Source organism: Humulus lupulus, chromosome X, assembly GCF_963169125.1.
Source record: "Humulus lupulus chromosome X, drHumLupu1.1, whole genome shotgun sequence".
NCBI lineage: Eukaryota > Viridiplantae > Streptophyta > Magnoliopsida > Rosales > Cannabaceae > Humulus > Humulus lupulus.
The window spans coordinates 102,326,120-102,338,038 of NC_084802.1; the positions used below are offsets into that span (position 1 = coordinate 102,326,120).

The 11,919-nt window shown below is 40.3% G+C and overlaps 1 long non-coding RNA gene across 3 annotated transcripts; it reads right to left on the minus strand.

Moving 5' to 3' along the window:
- Positions 1–306: 306 nt before the first annotated feature.
- Positions 307–4,314, minus strand: LOC133803996 (uncharacterized). 3 transcript variants are annotated; one of them, XR_009878263.1, is made up of 6 exons: positions 3,975–4,312; positions 3,412–3,506; positions 2,883–3,021; positions 1,665–1,736; positions 711–831; positions 307–546 (listed from the first exon to the last, which is right to left on the minus strand). It is a non-coding gene; the product is annotated as an uncharacterized LOC133803996 (long non-coding RNA). The 3 variants fall into 3 exon arrangements; XR_009878262.1 differs by having other exon boundaries at positions 2,883–2,969; positions 3,975–4,310; XR_009878261.1 differs by having other exon boundaries at positions 2,883–3,506; positions 3,975–4,314.
- Positions 4,315–11,919: the final 7,605 nt, after the last annotated feature.

The window sequence follows — 11,919 nt, forward strand, 5'->3', positions numbered from 1 at the left end:
TCGCTATTACTGGCAACGCCGACAGTTATTAGTTGTCGCTGTTACTGACAACGCCGACATTTATTAGATATCGTCGTTTCTGGCAACACCAAAAGTTATTAGTTATCGTCATTGCTAGCAACGCCGATAGTTAATAACTGTCATGGTTGACTCTCTATGGCGATAGTTTTTAACTACCATTCAAAATCATACTAGAAATTAAAAAAAAGTTGCTTAAATAGCCTCTACACCATTCAGCAATCCTTAAAGCTTCAATAGCATAACAAAAATGCAAAAAAAAAAAAAAAAAAAAAAATACAACAAAGGTAATCCTTAACCTCAGTCACTTGTATTAAAAAACAAATTATGTGTAAACATAGAATACTTACTCATATATGTAAAAGATAATAAATGTATCCCCTAAAATAAAAGTGTGTACAGGTATGAAAAAAAAATAGTACAACTTCACAAAAGATCTAAAAAACACGAGTTCTTGTAGAAACTTGGCATCATGAACTTAGTGTGCAACATCACTCGCCATCTAGTGTTGTGTTTTCTTTGAATCAACTGCATGTACAAGGAGTTATCAAATTGTACAGATTGCATGCAAAATGAAATTTAAGAATGAAAAGTTGAAAAACCAAAAATTGAACCTACATGTTGTTTGTGTAGATTTACGAAGAGAGAATATAAAATGAGTTAAAAAGCAAGAGATAATAATAGGAACTAACTTGGGTCATGAACAGATGCTTTCACAGTGTAACCATGTTGTAATAAGAGCTTCACTAGCCATGAAGTTATGTAACCTGAAGCTCCAATCACACACACTACCTTTCCTTCTCTGCTCATTCTCTACATAATCACACAATTGAATCATTCTCAAACTGAATATATATATATATATATCTTTAATCAAAGTAAAAGTAACATTCATTCTGTATATATATGTATATAAAAATTAAAAGTCTTAAATGACTCAAAAGCTTGTATAGACCGTGAGTGTTATTGACATATATATGTTTGGTCAATTGAAGAAAATGGTCATATACATACACAAAAAAGTTTGATTTTACAACATATATATTATGTTGGTCCATAGAGACTTTAAAGTTTGATTCACTTTTAAGTGCTTGAAAACATTCACTAAAGAAAACATTATACTTTCTAACCAATTCAAACCTAGCTAATTTACTAAAAGAAAATAAAAAACCAATACATATATATATATACATATAAATAACTTGAGAAAGCAGAAAAAGCTTTTGAAATGCAAAGAACAACGAAAAAAATATGAAAATATTTACCGAGTGTTGTTGCATAAACTTGTTTAAATGATACAACCAAGCTAATTATGGCTACCAAAGATGTTAGTCATTGCTAACTTATTGCACTTCTTGAGTATCCTAAATAAAGTATATCTATAAATATATATATATATATTTCAAATGGTCATCCAAAAAAGATATTCAAACAAGATCTGATCAATCCTATATAGTAGTGGCAATTAAACAAGTAATAAAGAAATATAAAAATCATTAGATCAATTACATATATAAATTTCAGATTAAACAAGATCATCGATTTCAACATAAAATCTTAATATCAAATATAGAAAAATACATAATATATATATATATATATAATCATATGCAAATTCTGAAATCAACCAACTATAGAGAATATACCTACTGACAATGAATTGAAAACATCTCCATCAGTTGTATGGCTCTCCACTAGTTGCTTGGATTCTTGATAAGCTTTGTTAAATTTTAAGATAAACAATACTTAAATCAGGTCTCACAAAACAGGAACTTAAAATTATTTCAACATTATCCAACTAGAGAAGAGCACACACATTCATATTATCGGTACAGATACATCTTAGCAAATTAAGAATAGGTATAAGAACAAATACTCATATTATAAGCATAATAATACCAACACCTCACCACCATTGATATCAAAGCTCATAACTCCATCAGATGGAAATTTTGCAAGTAATAAGACACACTTAGGAGTTGAGCTTCAAGACTAGTGAAGCTAGCCAGGTATATTTATATGTAACAAGTAATGGTAAGTTAGAATGCTCTTGATGGAAATGAATTTGTCGTATGCATTTGCTAACAAATGGCAATCAATGCCTAGTTTCAACTAGTATACAACACAAAAATGTAACTGAAATGTATATTTTATTTTCCTCCATAACAGTAATTAATATAAACTTGACAAGTCATAATTCAACAAAGGAAATAAGTGTTAGCTCAACTTTGATTCAAACAACTACTTGAGCAAAGTTGTTATCTAGTTTGCTTAATCTTGAAAAGATACATGACTAAAGTAGATATATTATTAATATGATTATTTCCTCTTCCACAAGCCAATTTTACCTGCAATTACTAAATTTGAATTCCTTCCAAATGAAAATATAGAACTAAGTTTTAATGTCTCTGCCTAAAAATGTAAAGTTCTAAAATAACACTTCAATATTGAGAAGGAAACAAAATAGGAACACATGTATTTAAAAACCTTTGTCCATATAATTGCTTCAAAAATATTAAATGTGTAGTGCTTACTAGATAAATCCCATATCACATACATGAAAGAACGACTACAAGATAAAAAAATTTAGTACAATGATAATGAAAAGAATCAACTGAACGTGTAAAACTAGTATCATTTTGTTTCTATTAACTTGGTTATAGCTATAAAAGTCACCAGTATATGAAAATATAACATTTCACACTACAATCCATTTCACTAACGCATTTTAACAAACACATTATGTGCAACAGACAAAACAAAGAAAAAAAATTATGAGACATCAAGATAACTACTCAAACACATTAAGAAAGGGAATGCTGGAAAATGAGAAGAACATATGATATTAATTATAGAAAACATACCTCCCGTAATTGAGCATGTGCACTCATTACACTACCAATAAGGGTTGACAAGAGCGCATACCATGTATGTATATCCATGGAATAGATCTGAAATCAATGAATATAAGTAGATATGCCCTCAAAGCACAACCCAATGCTTCTATAAAATTAGTAGACATGGAAGATTAGTAGATTTGATAAGATTACTAATAAAATTAGTTTCTAGACAACAATTACAATTGATGAATATTATTCTACTCCTTGTATATGTGAATAGCTTCTTTTATTACATTACTGACTTGTCTCAAACAATGTATATTTCCTCTTTTGATAGACAAACATCATCAGTTCAGTTATCAATTAAAATATGAATTGGAGTGATATATGTCACCATGTTTGCTATTGCGTGACTCATGGTTTAGATGCAAATACTCAACAACCTAGTAAATAGCAGAAAGAATTGGATTCCCCACCAATAAAGACCATATTTATTTCTCAACCTTAAATCTGCTAACCAAAAAATAAATCGCAATATAATAAAAATATTAACTGAATTCTAACAGTACAGGGATGTGAAAGAAAAAACTTCATGATACATGTTGTTGAAGCCTACCCGGCTACCCGTGACCTGCAAGATTTAAACCACTGAAACAAGAAAACCAAAAACTAATAAGAACAATAAAGTAATAAATGTAAATGCATAGCAGATTACACGTACTATAAACTGAAGTAAAATCTTAAATTTATCTACATTTATCACAGGGGTTGTTATTATCTTACTCAAACCCAATAATAATGAGTTGAGTATGCACACTTGCGCCCTATAGAGTTTACAAAGAACTTGACCCCAAATTGTTCAAACACACTCGGAGAAGTCCCATAAAAAATGTTCTCTCACTCTTAAGCATATCACTTTCTCCCATAAGCACTATTTCGAGACTTGAGATAAATTACATAAATAAGAGAAATATAATAAGTAGCCCATTCAAATTTTAGAGGGATCTTTTATCACAAATTTGAGAAATATACATTGCAAACAACACATTCCAGATCATGTGGCAACAAAGAAAAAGTAAAAAAGCAAAAATAGAAATTTAAGATAGAAAACAAAACCTTGCTCTGAATAGAGAGATTTGTGAGGGGTTAGTTGGGCGGAGAGAGCGTTTGACACCATGAATGGGGCTTCGGGGAAGGGGGGTTTGTCTTTGTTGGTGGGCTACTACCACAAATCGGTCACTGTCCACAATGGGAGCTCTGGAAGAAGGGAGAATTCAAATCAGAAGATTGTCTAGACGATCGAAGTGGCAAGCTTTGAAAGGGCTGTTGCGAATGGATTGTATGATGAAATCGCCAGAAGGAGAGAGCTTCGGCATCAGGTCTTCTCTGACCTTAGGGCTAGTAAAAATGAAACTTAATTTTTTTTCTTTCTATTTTGCACTTCCCCCTTATTCTTATTTTAAGTGATATTAAAATGAAAAAAAAAAAGAACTTACCATAAATATGAAAATGTTAACTAAACTTTAAATATATATGTATGGAAAAAAAATAATTAAGCCAAATATGGTAATACACGCTTAATACAAAAATATAAATATGGAATTCCCATAAATTAACAAACCAGATTCCCATTTTTTCCGATTAAGAAAAAAGATTTCGCCCACTCCAATCAAGAAAAATATTTTCGGCCACTGCAATTCGTCGACCATTTTTTCCAATCACAACATCATATTCTCCATTGTTTCTGATCAAATTCCGATCAAGAATTGGAGGCTGCTACTCTCATCTTCGTCTCCTCTTGGTAAATATTCCGACCGTAACATCATCTTCACACAGTTTCTCTCCATCTTTCTCCAGTCATCGAATTAAACATCCAATTCAATTTCAGATCAATTGCTCTTCTTCTCCGGTAGCTGAAACTGGTTTTGGAATCTTTTCCAATAATCAGATCTTCTTCTCCGATTACATCACCTGCTTTTACCTTCGTTCACATCAGCAAAAGCACAAATCCATCAACTTCTCTGATTTCTCAAACAGGTAAGCAAAACTTTTTTCAAATATACAACATGCAAAAATATTTACACAAAGAATCTGCAAATTACTTCTTGAGAAAATTCTTGACTCAAACTACTTGTTTCAAAACTTTTTTAATTACACACATGAAACCAGTTACATCACAAAAAAGTTAAACATTTACATAATTCAAATATTACAAAATAATATAAAAAAAACAACAAAATAAATACAGTAACCAGTTACATACGAAAAATAATAATAATAACTTTCTGCATAATAATTTATCATGAAAAATGGAAAAATAGAAACTGATTTACGTTTATGAAACCAGTTATATAATATAATTTTAACTTTGTATATTTGAAAAATCAAAAAACAAAAGACAACACATTCACTAAAGTAATTAGTTGCACACACAAAAACAGAACATAATGCAAAACAATTAATTATAGAACCTGGAAAATAGTTCTTGATTCACTAAAAGAAACCGGTTACTTAAATATTTTAAACATATGTTAATATTCATTCACTAACGTAACCAGATACTTTTGAAACAACACTAAAAATTATGTTGTGATATATTGCAGATATGCAGTCCATAATGACATTGATTCGTTTTGGAGGAAAATGGACAGATAGATATCAGTATGATGACTACACCATGACTGGATTGATAATACCAACAAATTGTTCTCTAAACAATTTGGTTCATTTAGTGAAAACTGAGATAAAATGCAATATTCAAAATATTGAGCTGAGTTACCAGTTATCACCAGGTATGCCACCAATGAAATTACTCACTGACAATTCAGTCCTATTCTACATTGAGCTGAAAAAGAAGCAAAATGAAGTAACTGAGCTACCACTATGCATCACCACTTTTCATCAAACAATAGCTGAAACTGTTCAACACAATACATATGAAGAAGAAACAAAAAAACAGAACACAGATTTAGAAAAGCTAGTTCTTCAACTAAACAACAAGCAATCAGCTACAGAATTACAATATGACGAAGCAACCTACACGAGAAATAACCAGGTACAAACCTTCCCAAATATTACAGACATAGCTAATGATGTAGCAGAATTTATCATAGAGAGAACAGAAGAAAACAAAAGAAAAAGAAAAGAAGAAATATAAATTATAACTGATCATAAAATTTTCAAAGTTGAAGAAGACCAGATTTATAAGGACAAAAAGCTCTAAAAATCTGCTCTATGTTATTATGCTATGATCCATGTAAATGTGGAAATATTTCCTTATGAATTCTATTCATGAGTGAATCTCTATACCACGAGACATCCTAAAAAGGCGTTATATGATGATAGGAGAGTTGGGCTAAGAGGGCCACCCTCGCTGGGCGAGGGCCTTCGGCCGCTTGCCAACCCAAACTTCACCCTCGCTATGCGAGGGTCCCCCAGCTGGTCGTCCGCATGCGCCCCGTTCCATCAGGCATCAAGCCTCACCTACACTCGGGAAAAGAAGGTTAGCCTCGCCACGCGAGGCACCCTCGCTATGCGAGGGTGAGGCTTTGTTGAGGCATCTGTGCCCCTAGCCTCGCGACGACTGCACCCGGAGGAAAGGCAGCCTCGCTATGCGAGGGTGCTGCCTTGTTGCGACGCCCGTACCCCGAGTCGTACCTACACCCGAGGGAAAAGGGCCAGCCTCGCTACGCGAGGTACCCTCGCTATGCGAGGGTGAGGCCTTGCCATGGCGCTCATGCTGCGAGCCTCGTGTCTATGTGATCCGCATAAGCTGGCCCTGACCCCTGACGCCTTGACTTCTCAGGACACGCATAGGTTGAGGCCTCCTTGACATAGGCACGGGATCACTTGGAGGAACCTTGTCGATATGCCAAACGAACATGGAGCATTGAACGGGGATTGATGAGGACGACCGAGTACGGAACACGTGCGCTGACACGGGGCGTACGGTTGTGGAGAGAACAGAGGCATGACCCTGTGATCTGCGTCTGAGGAGTAGTGGCGGTACGGACTTGTACGAAGAGTAGTGGTACCACTTGGACACCCCCGACCATACGCCAGAGCCGACAGTACTATGTCCTAGGCCACGACTCTGACACCCCCAGGGTAGACACCACTACGCCCTAAGCCACTACACTATCAGAGTACCTGTGTACGTCCCTGTGGTCTGGGACTTGTTTGTATCCAGGGCCAATAGAGCCCCCCCCTATAAATAGGCTCCAACCCCTCAGGCTAAGGGGTTGGAAAACTGAATGTAAAAACGAGACTTAAGAAATATATGTTTCTGGTATTCATGGTTGCCTAAGTTTTCTCCTGTTGTTTAGAGTTCTTTCTATCTGATTCATAGCTTCCTATAGTATAGAGATCGAAGTTTTCTAACCATCAATCGTTGACGAGTTCTTACAGTCAACAGTTTGGCGCCGTCTGTGGGAAAGTAAGCACCAAGCTACTGTTCTGCCATTACTACCGGCAAGGAGAAATGCCAAGACGTTCGAAGCGACTCAAGGAGCCTCAAGAGGTGGAGGTCCACCTTACCGGAGTCCAGCTGAAGGCCTCCATGAAGGATCCACCTCCACCCCGAGACGTAGACCCCCTAAGGGACCCTGAGGTTCACGAGAATGACAGGGAGGCCTCGTCTCCGGCCATCCCGCCCGGTGAGAATCCTCCAAGGACAACTACTGCACCACCCGGGAATGCCAACGAGTTCCCTCCTCCCAAACCACCAAAGGTACCGAACTCCGGCCGGCAAGACCCGGGCCCCTCAACGCATAGACATGATAAGCAATAGTACGCCACTGTTTCGCGGTCACGTTGAAAGGGCCCGCATACAAATGGTTTAAGAGACTTCGATCGGGGTCCGTCAGGTCTTGGCAACAATTTTCAGACGAATTTCTCCAGCAACATCATGCCGTGCGTGATTATACAATGCCAGGAACCAGCCTAGCCAATGTAAAACAGGGCGAAAATGAGAGCCTAAAAAACTACATCCATAGGTTCAACATGGAAGCAGCCAAAGTGGGGAGCCTGACCCGCAGAGAGTTAAAAATGGCCATCACCGCCGGGGTGCTTCCGGGAAGCAAATTGTGGGATAATATGCTCAAGAGGGAAGTCACAGATCTAGATGACTTCTACGAGAGAGCGCAGAAGTATATTCGTGTAGAGGATGGTCACACGAACTTGAAGGCGGGAATGGGCGAGTCCCCTGCACAGCCCCCAACCAACGAAGGGTCGAATGGTGCGAAGAAGAAGAGGGCATACGAAGGATCGAGGGATGATCAACATAGAAAGCCCAAGCGGGGAAGCGACCATAGGCAAACGGCTTATACTTTCTATACGGACCTGACGGATACAAGGGAGCATATCTACATCACCAACGAGAAGCGGGTTCCTTTCAAGAAGCCCCCACCAATGAGGAAGGATCGGTCCCAGAGGGATCCCAATAGGTACTGCCAATACCACAAGGATATTGGTCACACCACAGCAGAATGTATCCATTTGAAAGAAGAAATTGAGGAACTCATCCGCAGGGGGCACCTAGGCCGGTATGTCAGGAGGGAAAGGCTGAAATCGGAGGACGAACCAATGCTGTCTAAGACGCATAGAGAAGCTCCAGAGATCCAGGGAGAAGTGAGAACTATTTTCGGAGGTCCAGGGCTTGGGGGAGACTCCCGGAAAGGACGAGATCGGTATGCTAGAGAAGCTAGGCGAAGTCCACCACCCTGTGTTATGAGTTTAGAACAACGACCCCCGAAAAGCTTCAAGGGAGAAAATGACTCGATCACTTTCACTGAGGAGGATGCGCGGGGGGTACACTTCCCCCACAATGATCCGCTGGTATTGACAGTTCAGTTGGTCAACCGGCGGGTGCATCGAGTCCTCGTAGAAAATGGAAGTTCCGTAGATATCTTATATCGCCCCGCTTTGGAGAAGATGGGTTTGGGCATCAAGCACTTGAAGCCTTGTCAATCCTCCCTATACGGGTTCGCAGGGGACTCGATACAACCTTTAAGGATGATCGAATTAGCCCTCACTATGGGAGAACAACCCCGACAAACCACGATCATAGCAAACTTCGTCGTAGTAGATTGTGCCTCTGCTTTCAATGCGGTATTGGGGAGACCATCCCTAAGAGAATTGAAAGCAATCACTTCGATATACCACCTCACCGTCAAGTTCCCAACTCCTGGTGGGGTAGCGAGTATGAAGGGAGAACAAAGAGAGGCGAGGGAGTGTTATAACACCTCCCTTTACACATCTGCGAAGCCATCAGAACCAACGGCGATGGTGGTGCATGGAGGTACAGACCCACAGGGACGAGACCCCAGAATCATGAAGGGCCCAATCGGGTGAGACTAGCAGTAAGGCTCCCACGCCTGATGCAGGTAGAAGCTGTGTTTGGTTTGTTGCAGGTTATGCTATTTTAGTAGACAAGAATCAAAGAGGTTACCTAGATAACCTCCCAAGTAGATGTAAGCCTTTTATCTATTTATATATCGTTGTAATCTGACTACTATGAATGAAACTGTTTTCCCCTTCGTATGTTATTTACTTCTTTGTGCAAGCATCAACTAAAGTCCCCGCCAAGATAAATCTCATCAGGTACTTGGGGGGGTAGGACGACAAAAGTAAACAAAAAAAAAAACTCTCTTATATTCAGAAGGATTAGCTACCCTTATGAATATCAAGGGAACAGTTTAAAAGGATGACCTCCAACGAAAGGTCGACACCCCAAGAGGTGAGGCTGTAAGGAGAGAATCACCCAATAAGTCTAGATCGGCCATTAAGCCGGCTAGCCCAAAAAGGGTCTTACAAGGAACCCTTTGAAAAAAAAATAGTACTATGTATAAGGACGAGAAGAACGCTTCTCGCAAAAAGTAATAAGCACGCGCAAAGAATATAAAAGGACCCCAACAGCCCAACGGGTTAAAGTATCCTTACAAGTATAATCAAGGTGCACCAGAAAGATTATCTCCATCAGATAAAAGAAAAAATGTAATCCACGAACAACAGCAACAAGGGGGACTCACCAGAGCCCCTTAAGTTTGACAAAAAAAAATAGAGAAGAAATGGTACAAGGGATTACATAGAAAAAGCATACATAGACTGAGTACAAGGGGATCTACGAATCTCCACCTTGACCTTTCCACTCAGAAATCTTCTCGACGACATGGTCCCCGAAAGGAGATAAGTCAACGGTGGGGTTAGTCCTCCAAACAGCATGCAACGTTTTCCCGATTATGCGATCCTCCACGTTCGTAAGCTCAGCCTCAAGCACAGCGATCCTCCCGTTCAGAGTTTGGATGGTAGCCTCCAGCTGAATGTTGCTCTGAGAAGTTGAGGCAGCCCGGGCCAAGGCGGTATCCCTCTGGCATACCATCTCGGCCAGTTGGCTGGACAAGGCATCCTTCGCAGTCTGGGCCACCGATAGGTTCCTCAGCGCCTCCTCAAGCTCGTGTTGCAACCGTTGGGCCGATGAAGAGTGGGAGGCGAGCAGCCGATGGTTCAAGATAGAGGCCTGTGTGAGGACGAAGACATGAAACAAAGCCTCAAGGGTCAGATGATACACCAGAAATAATATAAAAGGTATTTATATGGCCATCATAAATTAACAAACCAAGTATCGTGACAGTCACCTGCAGGGAGGCTCGCATATAGGCATTCTCTAGCTCAGCCTCGGGGACATCGTGCAGCGTCCCCCATTCACCCTTGGGAAAGTTTCCCAAGTGATAGCTCATGGCTTCCCCATATTGGCTCGCCAGGGGATGATCTTTGGGAATAGAAACAGGAGCTGGGCTGGGGGAGGCGTGAGTGCCTGCCGAGGCCCGCTTTGGCAAGGATGGGGACCGAGAAGGCCCTGACCCGTCCACAGTAGTGCGAGGAGCAGAAGAGTGCGGGGTCGTCTCCTGGGGTAAAGAGACGCCTGTGGATGCCCACCTGGAATGCAAGGAACCCCATCAAAAGAGGGAATGACAAAATTCCTTCTAGGCACAGGGGGGCAAGGAGCAGGGGCATCAAAGGCAAACTCGCCGCCAGGCGTTAACGGCGACATCCGAGAGGTAGCACCGCCAGTATGACCATCATCGGCTACACCCTTAGCCCTACCAGCAACAGAGTACAAGCAGGAGTAGTTCTCAGACACCACGGTCTCCTCAACATCCATATGGTCACCCGAGGAGTAGACATAATCCCTATCGGCTGCTTCATCATAATTCCTTTCATCGTGACCATATACCCATGGACTCTCAAGTACGGGTGCCGCTGGGGGTAAATCAACAGAGTCGGGTGACACGGGGCGTGGATCCTCAGATTCAGGGGAAATGGAGCATAAGGTAACTTTCTAGTCCGGGGTCAACAGCCCGCACGAGTGGAGATTGCTCTCCGTGAAAAGGGCGTTGGCTTGTTTGCGTTCCTTCGGCATAGCTAGGATTTGTATTACCCGGTCATGAGTCGCCCGTTTCAGATTAGGACCAACGAACCCTAAGAGACCTGCCATCGAACGAAAGGAAATAACCACAATTACAAGAACTATAAAAAAAAAAGAGGTCGAATAATAAGAGAAATTTCTGGTATATGGGATCAAAGTGAGGATAGCCTTACGTGGGGTGTTGAAGTTAGAGTATCGGGTCTGCCCACTATAAGTATAGAAGTAGTCTGACTTCCACGCCCCCCTATTGGAAATAGATCCCTCCAAGAGGGAACTCCCTTTAAGGGTCGCGGCTTTCTGGAGTTGGTAGAACCCGGGGGCTGATGTATTCTCCCTCAGGGTGAAGAAGTAATGAACCTCACTTGTGGAAGGCCCCCTAGAGTACACCTGATGGTACAACACATACAAACAGTTGAGCATCACCCAGGAGTTGGGGGACAATTGTAGTGGCGCCAATTCAAAGTAGTCCAGCACTTTGACGAAGAAAGAGTGGAGTGGCAGAGCTCCACAAGATCGGATTATGGCATCACTAAATGCCACGAACCCCTTTTGCGGTGCAGACACGCGTTCCTTACGCTCTGGTATAACGAACTTGAGGTTCAAGGGTAACTTATGGGCTTTCAGCATGTTGCCCAA